The sequence below is a fragment of the Solea solea genome, chromosome 17, assembly GCF_958295425.1.
Source record: "Solea solea chromosome 17, fSolSol10.1, whole genome shotgun sequence".
Taxonomy (NCBI): Eukaryota; Metazoa; Chordata; class Actinopteri; order Pleuronectiformes; family Soleidae; genus Solea; species Solea solea.
The window spans coordinates 14,189,260-14,203,691 of record NC_081150.1 but is presented as its reverse complement, the minus strand read 5'-3'; the positions used below and the strand labels follow the sequence as shown (position 1 = coordinate 14,203,691).

Here is a 14,432-nt window from a genome sequence, read left to right as displayed (position 1 = left end):
CTCTGGGCTTGGGCCCCAGGTTGGGAACCATGGATTTAAAGGATAATAGATTTAGAATGGGTGCCTTTTTTGTAACCTTTGGTGATTTTTGTTGCTGAGGTTATCATTCTGCTTCTGTTTGGTCTTCATAATGTAACTTTATGCGTACGTCATCTGAAAGTGTGTATTGTCAAGCAAAACTATCAGACCTGACTTAGGGAGCATTTGGGTGTTTTTTCGAGCAGTAGAATTTCACTTCTGAAACTTTTTGTTTGCTGATTCTTCTTTCAGTTTGTTTTGCAGAGCTTGCTTGCTGTAAGGTGAACTTGAGTGTCATGAACGCTGCCTTTAAATATAACTTTAAATTATTGGTATATTGGCATAATTAAAGAAAAATTGGCACAATGTCTGATCTGAATAGAAACAAATGTACAATTGTCATTTGGTTTATCAGTTCCCCTGCGGGTGTGAGGCAATTTGCGTTCACACTATTGCTTGTATATTATATGATTAAAGTAAAGAAAGTTAAACAAAGTCATGAGCAGTAGGATCTTTTTTTTTTTAAATGCTTAGTGGTCTGCTTTTCTGATTTAGATTTTTCACAAAAACAGGGCTACTTTAACATAAACTGACAGAAGTCTTGAGCACTTAATTACTGTACACACACATGTATGCATAATGTTTGACAGAACATTTAACATCAAAATCATTCTCCTACAGTCTGGCTTATTAGTCACTCTGGTTGTGCAGACATTGGCTGAAAGTCCAGACACAATGAAGTCATGCACAGGGTATCACCATGTGTCATAAACAACATAACATAACATATTCTTCCTCAACTTTTATCAAGAACGACCAGATAGAACTTTAGTCCAAACCCAATAAAACCTTTGCATTTTTATCATGTACAGTACAGTGTGAACTAAGTATGCACATGCTGTATGAAGGCACACATGTACTGTAAAGGGTAAGGAGTCGTGCCTGCAGGAACTCGCTTTCTCTTACTCTGCCATGAGGGGGCATTCCATAAGAATCAAGATCCTCTAACATGTCCATAAGCGTTCCCAAAGGGATGGGATGGGTTGTTAATTGTCCATGAGCCCTGACGAAGCAGAAAGGTATACAAAAGGGAAAAGTGCCACATGCAGTAGTAAACAGTTTTTAAAAGATTGACTAATTTAAAGTGGAAAAAAATATTAATATATAATATTTTTACAGCAGCTTTTTGGAAGGTGACATTTTTGGCCACAAGGAACAAATTAGTCAGGTTACTCCGTTGTGATATTTTTTGGGGGGCTTTTTAATTTTCTCATGTCACATAGGTATAAATGTTGTTTCTACGCAATGTAAACAAGGTTGGTTACTATGTAAATGCACACTGCACATTAAACTACAAACGAAATGTTTTTTTTATTAATTGATCAGGGCAGTTGATTAGAGTATGCATAAAAATAAAATACATTGATATAAAAAGTGAAACTGACACATGCATGCAGCCTTCTTGTCAAAATCCATCCTGATTTTAATTCAGGGCAAGGGTAATAGACGTCAAGATAACAAGTCTGCAACCAGGGCAGTGCTTTGACTTTGAGCTTGTGCCATATAAGGTGTTAATAACATGGATTTAATGTCAACTGTAACATAAACTGTATTTCGTTTCAATGTGCATGTGTTAACATAATATCCCCTCGCTTTACAATGCTTTTTCTAGAAAGGTCTGGGAGAATCTACTCAGAATTGCCACCATTAAGTCAGCACAGTAAAGGGTGAAGTTGTGCAGACAGACATGATAAGCGAGCTGTAGGTTTAACAGCACATGCAGCTTATCAGTGTACAGTATCGGCATTACCACATACTGTATAACATGTACTGTCTGCAGCCTTATCTTGTCCTTTAAGTTGCCATGTTGTCATATAATATTCAAATAGTCACACAACACAGAATATGTATATCTATAGATATATCTATATCTATACATTTACATATATAATATATATGTATATTATATATGTATACATATATAAATAAAAATATACATACACATACATATATACGTATATATACATATCACATATATACATACATATACACACACATACATATATATATACACACATATACAAATACACATACATACACACATATATATACATACATATATACATATATACATACACATATATATATACATACACACATATATACATATATACACACACACACATATATATATACATATATACATATACATACATATATACATATATACAGTACATATACATATACATACATATATATACATATACGTATACATATATACATATATACACATATACACATATATACATACATTTACTCACTGATTGTCAGTGAATAAACTTCATCTGAAGGTCATGGGTTCAGATTCTGTATATATATTATACATATACTGTGTGTATATGTATGTATGTATGTATATATATATATACACACAGTATATATATATATATATATATACACAGTATATATATATATATATACACACAGTATATATATATATATACACAGTATATATATACACACACATACATACACACAGTATATGTATAATATATATATATATGTGTGTATGTATATATGTGTGTATATTATACACACACATATATATATATATATACATATATATACATATATATATATACATATATATATATACATATATATATACATATATATATATACATATATATATATACATACATATATATATATACATACATATATATACATATATATACACATATATATACATATATATACATATATACATATATATATACACATATATATATATACATATACACACATATACATATATACATATATATACATATATATACATATATATATATACCTACACACACATATAAACATACATTTACTCACTGATGGTCAGCGAATAAACTTCATCTGAAGGTCATGGGTTCAGATTCTGTATATATATTATACATATACTGTGCATATACATATATACACATACATGACCCATGACCTTCAGATGAAGTTTATTCACTGACCATCAGTGAGTAAATTGCTTCCACTGCCCTCTAGTGGTTAATTTTATTTCTGCTAAATGACAGTTTTATCACACACAGTTGGACTTCATCACTGGTCTGTGCTGACTCTCTGGTCCTTCATTCATTACAGCATGAACTTGGTGCCTTCACTGCAAATGTAAACACAAAGCAACAGCTAAATGTTGACTTTGTTACATGTGATGTTTGATTATTTCATCCACGGATACAGCATTTGTGTATTCAAGAGAAACAGCTACAGTCTTAAAAAAATAAACATTTAAGGGTTTTTGAACAATAAAAACTAAACCCAAAGTTCACTTTCTACTGTTTTCAGGTTTGTTTGTTTGTTTTTTAGCACATTTCTAAGAAATTGCTCAGCGACCAGTCAATATTTTTATTTATATTTAAACGTGGCTTTGATCGGCTGTGGCTCAGGAGGTTATGCTTGACATTCATTAATTGCATGAGTGGTGGTTCAATCCCAGGCTTCTCCAGTGCACATGACATCATGAATCATACATGTGAACATACAAATGATTCATGAGAGCACTGTGACCTGTCTTGTAATGCACTTTGGGTGCTCATTCAACCTAAAGCCCTATACATGTAAGGCCATTTACTGTGTGATGCCCTGATAAGACAAACACACTTGAACTGTAAATGTCAGTGGGGTAAAGCTGTATTTTTCCAATATACATCCTGCTACAGCCTTATACGCTATATCAACATTGTTTGTTGTGACCTAAGTTATGGGTATATATGGTTGTTTATTTACAAGCTTTCTTTTTTTAAATAGGGATTATTGCAATAATCAAAGATAATGATAATATCAATACTGCTAATAATACTAATAGCCTCCAAGTAGACATGAATGAAAAAATGTGCATATTCACTAGGGTTGGGCAATATTTCAACAGATTAATTTTCTGCAACATAAAAATAGTTCATATAAAAAACGTGAATGTTTTCTATCAATTATGAAGATTAAAACTATAATTAACAAGCATCTTCAATGTTAAAGCAGGAGGCAAAATCTGTCTGATTATCCAGCTTTTAGAGATTTTATTTAATTTTTGTGAATCATGATAAACCAGTTGAAAAAGGCACAATATCTACTTGTTATACATTTGTTTTTAACATAACTTGTGTCAGGTGTTAATGGCACTATGATTCTTTACAAAACAAGGCTACTAAGTGCTTCCCATAGCAGAAAAATAAAACCTTTCAAAAGGGTATACAAATAAACAAAATTGATTTGTATTCAACCTGCTTATCTAAACAAAGATTAACAGTAGCTGGAATATTCAGTTAATATGCTTTTCTTTTACAGGGAATTCAATGATAATCATTTCAGGCTGAAAGAAGCAGTGTCTGTATTTTAGTGTTGTGCTGCTTCATGTGAATGTACAGTGTTGTGATGTGTGGACTGTGGTGCAAGTTAAATAATCAGAGTTGTCTCTCTGCCAGGTTTGTTTCCTCCTAAAGAACCGAAACGTGCTCTAATCCTGCAACCTACTCAATGAGGACAATCCCATATATGAAACTGTCCAAGATATCCCTGCATTTCTACGAGTAACGCATGGTTTTGCAGGGGAATATAGAAATCCCCTGCTGGGAGGCCTCCCAACATGACGCGCAAAAAAGTTTTATGAACACAGAAAGGTTCAATTCGAGTCTTTAGTTGGAACTAAACTTGGCAGAGTGAGACAAGTCAGCCTTAATGTTGAATTTCAGTTTACTTGGTAATGGATGAAACTTCAAAGGCTAATAGTAGTGCATACAATGTGGAAAAACTGTTTAAGACTTAAAAAGATATCAAAAACATGTCAACAAATGCCAGATATAAATAATTTCATAACATTATCCATGTACAGAGTTGTGAAGTGTGGTTATGAGTCAGTGGGGACAGGGGATTGTGGGTTGGATGAGTCTAAGGCTTTAGGTGGTAAAGTCCATTTAAAAGAAACTGTGACCATGTCCTGTTGAGCAGAGTGAAGTCACAGCCATTGAGGCATGTGTACATTTTGATAGACTCTGATCCTTAAGGTCCAACATCTAAACAAAAAAAAAAAAAAGAAAAGTTGGCACACTTTAGTATAAAGTAAATATGTACTTCACAAAAGTGAGAACCATCTGAAAGAACATACCTGAAGACATCCTGTGGCAAAGAGGTGTCATCACTGAAGGGTCGAATACCTTGGGCAAGGTCCTTGTCACAGCCACCCAGGAAGGGACTACTCCAGGTTGTGGTGTCCAACATGGAGTCTTCTGATGCAGGAATCCACTCCAGCCTTCATCACCTCTTCAGATCAAGGTAGAATTTGAAGAGTCACAAGAAAAAAGGTAAACAAATGACAAAAATCCTGAGCTAGCTCACCTGGTCAAGTGTGACAGGTCTTCTCACATCCAGTCAGGGCCCACCGATGGTTGCCCTCCCCAATGTGTTAGGATGTTATCCTATCAAATGTGTTAGGACGTTAGGATGTTATCCTATCAAATGTGTTAGAATGTTAGGATGTTATCCTATCAAAAAACCCACTTTGGGCAAGCCATAACGTCCTATCATTTACCCAGCCTCAATCTTTGCAAATAAGAGACAAAAGATCACTTATGTTTACAAGGTTACATGATCAAAGTTAACCACAAAGCTCCAGAGACTAAGTCAATCCAAGAAACAAAAAAATAAATAAAAGCTGCAGCTCCTCACTCCTGCCACAAGAGGGTACTTGTACAACAGTCACTTTTCTGAACATCATGACGCCTGCAATTCAGCCCACAGAATTAATTTAAATTTGTAACATAAAAGATAAAATTCTTAAATTTGGTGCAACCTTTAGTTAAATAATTTGTCTCTCTGCCAGGTTTGTTTCCTCCTAAAGAACCGAAACACACTCTAATCCTGCAACCTACTCAATGAGGACAATCCCATGTATGAAACTGACCAAGATAGCCCTGCATTTCTACGAGTAACGCATGGTTTTGCAGGGGAATATAGAAATCCCCTGCTGGGAGGCCTCCCAACATGATGCGCAAAAAGGTTTTTTGAACACAGAAAGGTTCAATTCGAGTCTTTAGTTGGAACTAATCTTGGCAGAGCGAGACAAGTCAGCCTTAATGTTGAATTTCAGTTCAGTTGGATGAAACTACAAAGACTGATGGCAGTGCATAAAATCTGAGAAAACTTGATGCCAACAAATGTCAACATGCCAACAAATGTCAGATATAAAGCATTTCATAACATTATCCATGTACAGTGTTGTGATGTGTGGTTGTGAGTCAGTGGGAACAGGGGGTTCTGGGCTGGATGAGTCTGAGGCTTCAGGTGGTAAAGTCCATTTAAAAAACTGTGACCACGTCCTGTTGAGCAGAGTGAAGTAGCCGTCCTTGAGGCATGTGTACTTGTGATAGACTCTGATCCTTAAGGTCCCACATCTGAAAAAAAAGAAGTTGGCACACTTTAGTATAAAGTAAATATGGATTAAACAAAAGTGAGAACCATCTGAAAGAACATACCTGAAGACATCCTGTGTCATCGCAGAAGGGTTGGTTCACCTTGGGCAAGGTCCTCGTCATAGCCACCCAGGACGGGACTTCTCCGGGTTATGGAGTCTTCTGATGCAGGAATCCACTCCAGCCTTCATCGCCTCTTCAAAACAAGGTAGAATTTGATGAGTCACAAGAAAAAAGGTAAACAAATGACAAAAATCCTGAGCTAGCTCACCTGGTCAAGTGTGACAGGTCTTCTCACATCCAGTCAGGGCCCACCGATGGTTGCCCTCCCCAATGTGTTAGGATGTTATCCTATCAAATGTGTTAGGACGTTAGGATGTTATCCTATCAAATGTGTTAGAATGTTAGGATATTATCCTATCAAAAAACCCACTTTGGGCAAGCCATAACGTCCTATCATTTACCCAGCCTCAATCTTTGCAAATAAGAGACAAAAGATCACTTATGTTTACAAGGTTACATGATCAAAGTTAACCACAAAGCTCCAGAGACTAAGTCAATCCAAGAAACAAAAAAATAAATAAAAGCTGCAGCTCCTCACTCCTGCCACAAGAGGGTACTTGTACAACAGTCACTTTTCTGAACATCAAGACGCCTGCAATTCAGCCCACAGAATTAATTTAAATTTGTAACATGAAAGATAAAATTCTTAAATTTGGTGCAACCTTTAGTTAAATAATCTGAGTTGTCTCTCTGCCAGGTTTGTTTCCTCCTAAAGAACCGAAACACACTCTAATCCTGCAACCTACTCAATGAGGACAATCCCATGTATGAAACTGACCAAGATATCCCTGCATTTCTACGAGTAACGCGTGGTTTTGCAGGGGAATATAGAAATCCCCTGCTGGGAGGCCTCCCAACATGACGCGCAAAAAAGTTTTATGAACACAGAAAGGTTCAATTCGAGTCTTTAGTTGGAACTAAACTTGGCAGAGTGAGACAAGTCAGCCTTAATGTTGAATTTCAGTTCAGTTGGATGAAACTACAAAGACTGATGGCAGTGCATAAAATCTGAGAAAACTTGATGCCAACAAATGTCAACATGCCAACAAATGTCAGATATAAAGCATTTCATAACATTATCCATGTACAGTGTTGTGATGTGTGGTTGTGAGTCAGTGGGAACAGGGGGTTCTGGGCTGGATGAGTCTGAGGCTTCAGGTGGTAAAGTCCATTTAAAAAACTGTGACCACATCCTGTTGAGCAGAGTGAAGTAGCCGTCCTTGAGGCATGTGTACTTGTGATAGACTCTGATCCTTAAGGTCCCACATCTGAAAAAAAAAGAAGTTGGCACACTTTAGTATAAAGTAAATATGGATTAAACAAAAGTGAGAACCATCTGAAAGAACATACCTGAAGACATCCTGTGTCATCGCAGAAGGGTTGGTTCACCTTGGGCAAGGTCCTCGTCATAGCCACCCAGGACGGGACTTCTCCGGGTTATGGAGTCTTCTGATGCAGGAATCCACTCCAGCCTTCATCGCCTCTTCAAAACAAGGTAGAATTTGATGAGTCACAAGAAAAAAGGTAAACAAATGACAAAAATCCTGAGCTAGCTCACCTGGTCAAGTGTGACAGGTCTTCTCACATCCAGTCAGGGCCCACCGATGGTTGCCCTCCCCAATCTAACAGCCTTTCCGGTTCTACACTGACAGTTTAACGCTACAACCACAATTCAATATCAGAACACCATGATCTGTGTCCTGCAGATTTCTTTGCAAAAATCAAATATACAATCACTTTGTGCCTCAGTTTTCTTGCCATTTGGGATGATGTTAACCCCAATATCTTGGTGGCTACATGAAAAACTGAAAATCTCCCAGATGCCCAGACAAAGTTCCTTCTGATTCTGTAGCCTCATCACAAAGTTTCTCTGCTTAAACCCACATTTTGCTAAGCATGAAATCGATTCCACTTCCCAGTCCTCGGATCTCACTTTCTCTCCCTGGAGCCTAACACCACCCACTGCTGTCATAACATCTGCAAGAGGCAGAGGGTTTAACAATTCAGAGCTTCTCATGTGTTTAGCAAGATGTGGCACTAGATTATTGACAATGCAGACACCTAAAAATGCTTGACCTCAATTTCACCAAATGCTTCACTTTGTCTACAAGCCATTTACATGACAAACATGTTCATGCCAATAGTTGCGGAGGAAGATAAATGCATACCATGATAGGCCGAGTCACAAAACCAGATGGATCCTTGTCTGATTTTGGAAACTGCACAGTCATGGTATGCCACTCAGTCAGAATCCATGGGCAGATTTCCTCACACACAGAGGAGGGGAAGGACCAAAGGCCTTAACATTTACAAGTCGACTCAATTTACCTCATTCTGTTGAAGGAGAACCAGCTCATTAAATTCTGACTGATTTACAAATTGAGCAAAAAAGTTGCTCAAATACTGATTCTGTTGGGCCATGCAAAGAGCTTGCGATCTTTTGCATGGTTTCCCAAAGATTTAGAGGGCAGGTTACTGAACCCACAAAAGTTAAATTCAATTATTCTTGTAAACTGATGAACCTTTTGGGTAAATTAGATCACACATTTTAAGGTGTCTGCTTTGTCAATAACCTAGTGGCACATCGCGCTAAACACATGAGAAGCTCTGAATTGAAAAACCCTCTGCCTCTTGCAGATGTCATGACAGCAGTGGGTGTTGGAAGGCTGCAGGGAGAGAAAAGGAGATCTGGAGACAAGTTGGAGGAATAATTTAATGCGTAGCTTGACAAGAGTTAAAGCAGAGAGAAACTTTAGGGCAAGGCCACAAAATCAGCAGGAACTTGACCAACACACCTGGGAGATTGCTGTTTCTCATGCAACCAACCAAGAGATTGGAATGAATCACCCTAATGACTTCACAAGCTGCCTAAATCGTGGAATCATAGAATATGTATCGTATCAAAAACCCCACTTTGGGCAAGCCATAACGTCCTATCATTTACCCAGCCTCAAGCTTTGTAAATAAGAGACAAAAGACCACTTATGTTTACATGGTTACATGATCATGATTTCAGTTTAGTTTTAGATAAAACTAAAACGGCCAAGAGCAATGCATAAAATCTGAGAAAACGGTTTAAGACTTAAAAAGATACCAAAGCATGCCAACAAATTCCAGATTTAAAGTATTCATGGGCCGAATAACACCTAAAATCTAATGCGACAACACTTTACGTTTTAAAAAAGAATTTGCTTATTTTAACACCATTGTAAATTGTATTAATTAACAGATTTACCCGCAAAAGTCTTTATACTTACCTGAAAAAGTACAAATTTTAACAGTTTAAAAAATAAATTAATTTGAATACAGTCAGTCTACTTGAAATCCATTTAGCTAATCTTTCAGTATAAATTGTGTGTACTTTTCTGGTACAGTAAGGCCAATAAAAGTTTTATTGGACTAGGTTTCAAAAGGTCAGATTAACGTCAGTCATCACACACTCAATCCAACGACCAGGAAAATTTAGTAGGAATAACAGATCAGAAATGATAGACTGGCAAGTACAGTCATGACACAGTGGCCATGAAGAATCAAGAAATGCATGTGAAAAAGCTTAGCAGACCAGGTACAGTCATGGCATTGCGGCCAAGTAAGAAGGACTGCACTTAGTTTGAAAATATTTTTATGCAACTAAAACACAAGTTATTATTTAAGATGGACATGCAGTGATGATGGGTGGTGCTTTGTTGAGAAGCTGACAAACAAATGTGCATGGATGTAAAATGACTAGACCCACAAGGTGATGGGCAATAAAAGGTGGGGCATAGGATAAAACAAATCGGCCATGAAGGCACACGGCCGTCATTGCCAACTTGTGTTATGGGACGTATGGTAATACAAAGGCAATGGCACAGCGGCCATACAAAGCCAGATATTGTGTGGCTCTATCTTTAGGTAAGGATGGAGACGTGTTAGGCTAACAGTTATTAATGGCCACGTTGGAAAAGAGGAAAAAGGCATAGGCAGGGCAGCCATATTTGACAGAAAGAGACCGAAGCCTAATCCACAAAGCACAGCAGACAGGACAACGTCCAATGCTGAATTCCTAACATTTACCATCAACTGCACAACATCCATTCAAATCTGATTTAACAACTGGTCCTCCATCATCACTACACATTTAGAGCTAAGGACAACAGAATTTCTGCATTCTGTAAAATGATTTTAATGAATGCAGAAATATCAAGTTCATGAGCAAATATTAAAAAAAAAAAAACCTGCTCCTCCATTTTGTACAGTTTCCATCCCTCAAAACCTAAGTTGATATTCTAAATTATTTGATGGAGTGGTATGCACATTTGTTTTTTGTACTTCAAGAGACATTTTGTTTGAAAGGCGCTGTTTGACTTGAAGTTTGTTTCTCTTTTCGAGACACGTTTGTTTCCATTAAAGTGAGGAAAGGCACCGTGGCCAGGATAGATCATCGTTTGTGGATTCAACCAGAAAAATTTGACAATTAAAAACAACCCTTTTTGGTCCCTGGAACTACTTTTATTGACCAGAAGTGGACAAATGTCAATGTTAGACAACACGTGACTTTTGCATGGAAATTGTCAGTTGTGTTGATTTTGTTACCTACTTTTATAGGCACACGTTTAATCTTCAGTAGTTAACTAGCAAGTCAGTTGCCAACAAGTACTGAAGACAACGACTTTCATATTTATGAAAGACCCAACACAAATTTTTAATCGTTTATTCCCACGACTCTGCAAAACCTAACCACACACAAAAAAAAATGGACTTACCCTTTGTAGACAGACCTAAAAAGGAAATATTAGTGCATTACAATTTATCAAGCATTTTAGGACTTGGCACGGCAGCCAGTCAACTCAAATCAGGCACCTTCACACCATATCTACTTCAATGTGAACTGCTGAGCAGAATCCTATTCTCAGAGCATCTCAACTATTCAATCCAGACATTGCACACACAAACTCATTAAACACCCTGATCAGCATTATTTCAAAGACAAGCTGCCAAGGAACCTTTAAACCCTGCATCAGTCAAGCACCTCATTCTTCCAAGTCACCAAGTCAGCAGTTCCACAAAGATAAACCAGGACCAGATTAACATCTTACATAGACCACCCAAAATTGGACAATGTCACTTCAACTAGCAACAAACAGAACACAAACTCACTAATCCATACACAACCCTCAGCTATTTCAGATGGAAAGGAGGAAGAGGAGAAGCGAAAGAACGTGGCCATGTTGGACGTATGGACAGTTTCAGCAAATTCAAATGGACAATACAGATAGGATACGGGCACGGCGGCCAAGGAAAAGAGCGAGTGGGGACACCCAGAATAAAAATACATGACACCTACTGTTTGAAGATCTTCATGAAGTTCAACCTGAAAAAAGAATTAGAAAAAAAAACTGAGTCCAGTCTCAAACCTCAACAATGTTCAAACTCCTGTAGTGACAGGTGTAAAATAACTATATCAGGTGTTCTGGAACGTGGGTGTATGAGGTACAAACACGGTTCAACCAGCCTGAGATATAAAGACTCACTTTCAGTTATAACATTTTAAATATGTAGTTTGGTGTAGGAGAGTGAGAAGTCCAAATTATTTAGTTTTCTGGTGTAAAAAGGCCTCCAACAGTGAAATAAAGAAATTAACATCACGCGTGAAAATAAAGCTGATTGGTGGAGGTAGTAAATTGTCCCCAGTGTCACTCACTTTTTTCAATAGCCTCAGGTGTTGCGAAACTGGGCGAGTCTAACCAGGTCTCCGCGAGCAGGAAGCAGAAGTTTGTTCCTTGAAAAAAAGTTTGTATTTTAACTACATTAAAGGTTTGGAGATATAAAAAAGACATTTCCTGTGTGTAACATTTAAACATTTAACACATCAAAACAAATCTTTCCAGTTAAAAACACTCAATAGTAATGACATTGACTGCAACATTGACTTTTAGTCTTGTTTTGTCTATTTTGATAATGGATTGACTGGTTTTAGAGTTTTAACGATCTGAATTTTTTTTATCCTTTAAAAAGTGGATATTTCATAATGTCTTTGCTCCATATAAGAAATCATTGAAACCGAATAATTAGGTTGATAATATAATTTAGAGATTTGAGAAATCAAACATTTAACATTTTAATGTAGCAAATGTGAAAATAAATCACAGATTAATCAAATATGCTGTGACCTAACATAGGGCCTCAGATAGCCTCAGAAATTCAGATAGCAATGAGCCACAATTTACCAAACATTAGGAAATAATTCAGCCAATGTTGGCTCAAATATTTCTATATGTTAGTACAAAGTATTAATTAGCCAAAGCTGAAATTAAGCAAATAAGCAAACATTGAGGCAGAATTATGCTTACAATGGCGGTACATCATGGCTAACACTGCACTATGGCTAACTTTGAGCAAACAATTAAGCCAAAATTAAGACGCCAATGAGGCAAGGTGTGGCCAACAGTGAGCTAAGGCTAATTTTGAGCAAACAATTAAGCCAAAATTAAGCTGGCAATGAGGCACAGCTTGGCTCAAATTAAGCTAAGGCTAATTTTGAGCAATTAATTAAAACATCAAGCCAAAAATGAGCTGGCTCATGGCTTGAGCCAAAGCTGAAATTGAGGAAATACGCAAACATTAAGGCAGCATGGTACATGGTAGCAGGTACAGCATGGCTAACACGGAGCTAAGACTAATTTTGAGCATATGATTAAGCCAACAAAGTCACCATTAAGCTAAGTTGATAAAAGTTACTCACCATTATGGACAGTCATCAATCTTGACCAGGTCAAACGAGCCATTTTGTGTTGTTGCCTTTACACGAGCTGCTGCACGTGACCATCATTTCGGCGTCTGACGTCACGCCGCAGGTAGTTTTGGTTTTTTTAAAGTTCCCTCCTGGAGGACAGTGCGTCGCGTATTTCGGCACCTGCGTAAAGATGATCAGGTGTCTTGTATGTCACCAACCAATCAGTCTCCTGTTGAGTATGTTATATCCACTAAATGTTCACATTATTCTCCTTTACCTCCATGTTTTCATTCATGTTTGTGACTGTATTTATAAAATACAACACAAATACCATTATACTTAATTATAATTACTTTGTCATCTTCAACAAGACACTTTCTACTTGCTTTTATTTTGATTATTACTAATTATTATAATTATTAACATTATTAATTATTAATACATTTTAATATGTTTTATTATTGATAATAATAAATAAAGTTAATATTACTATTAAACTTTAGCCAAAGCAGCGATTTTCTGGTTTCAGAACCACCTCCACACCTGTGTTTGATATAACACAGGCGGCTCAATTTATGATTGTGTTATTTATGTTTTGCATATTTACACAAGTTTGGAGCTTATAAAAGTAAATACATTTTCATATCAATTCCAATTTTTTAAATTTTTTACACATTCACTGCACTGAAATAAATAAAACTCTCCCTCCTGTTTATCAAAATCCCTTTTTTTTGGCAGAGATGATGAGCTCCCCCTGATGGATAAATGAAACAACTACATGTTTTTGTTTGACAGTGTGTTTGAGTTGGAGATGGGGGTTCAGCAGCAGATTCTTTCCAGTCAAACTGTTGCTCTTCCACATGGTGGTTAGTGATCAGCACATTTTCAGTCACATCAATGTTTTCCCCCTCTGGAAACCAACAACAGACTTGTGTCAGTATTGAGTTGCAAATTGGCAAAAGCCACAAAAGCAACCAAAGGCTACTTCATCACTGCCATCACATCCTCCCTCCTGCCCTCCTGGTCTGCATTGTACTCACTCTTAGGCAGAGATAAACACTCCATGTGTTTATAAGAACAGGTGTCAGGCTTCAGACACACACACACACACACACACACACAAACAAACACACCAATGGTTAATTATTTATCCACTCAATGAAATGCTG

At 36.9% G+C, this 14,432-nt stretch overlaps 2 long non-coding RNA genes across 4 annotated transcripts; both read right to left on the bottom strand.

Annotated features, from left to right (window-relative positions):
• Positions 1 to 4,088: 4,088 nt before the first annotated feature.
• LOC131443260 (uncharacterized) lies at positions 4,089 to 8,447 on the bottom strand. Of its 3 annotated transcripts, none has more exons than XR_009233591.1 (6): positions 7,899 to 8,447; positions 6,757 to 7,816; positions 6,549 to 6,681; positions 5,413 to 6,467; positions 5,183 to 5,337; positions 4,089 to 5,090 (listed from the first exon to the last, which is right to left on the bottom strand). It is a non-coding gene; the product is annotated as an uncharacterized LOC131443260 (long non-coding RNA). The 3 variants fall into 3 exon arrangements; XR_009233592.1 differs by having other exon boundaries at positions 6,549 to 7,816; positions 7,899 to 8,031; positions 8,107 to 8,447; XR_009233590.1 differs by having other exon boundaries at positions 6,549 to 7,816.
• A 749-nt stretch (positions 8,448 to 9,196) lies between these two features.
• Positions 9,197 to 13,531, bottom strand: LOC131443879 (uncharacterized). Its single transcript, XR_009233673.1, has 3 exons — positions 13,273 to 13,531; positions 12,232 to 12,309; positions 9,197 to 11,901 (listed from the first exon to the last, which is right to left on the bottom strand). It is a non-coding gene; the product is annotated as an uncharacterized LOC131443879 (long non-coding RNA).
• Between the last annotated feature and the right edge of the window lie 901 nt (positions 13,532 to 14,432).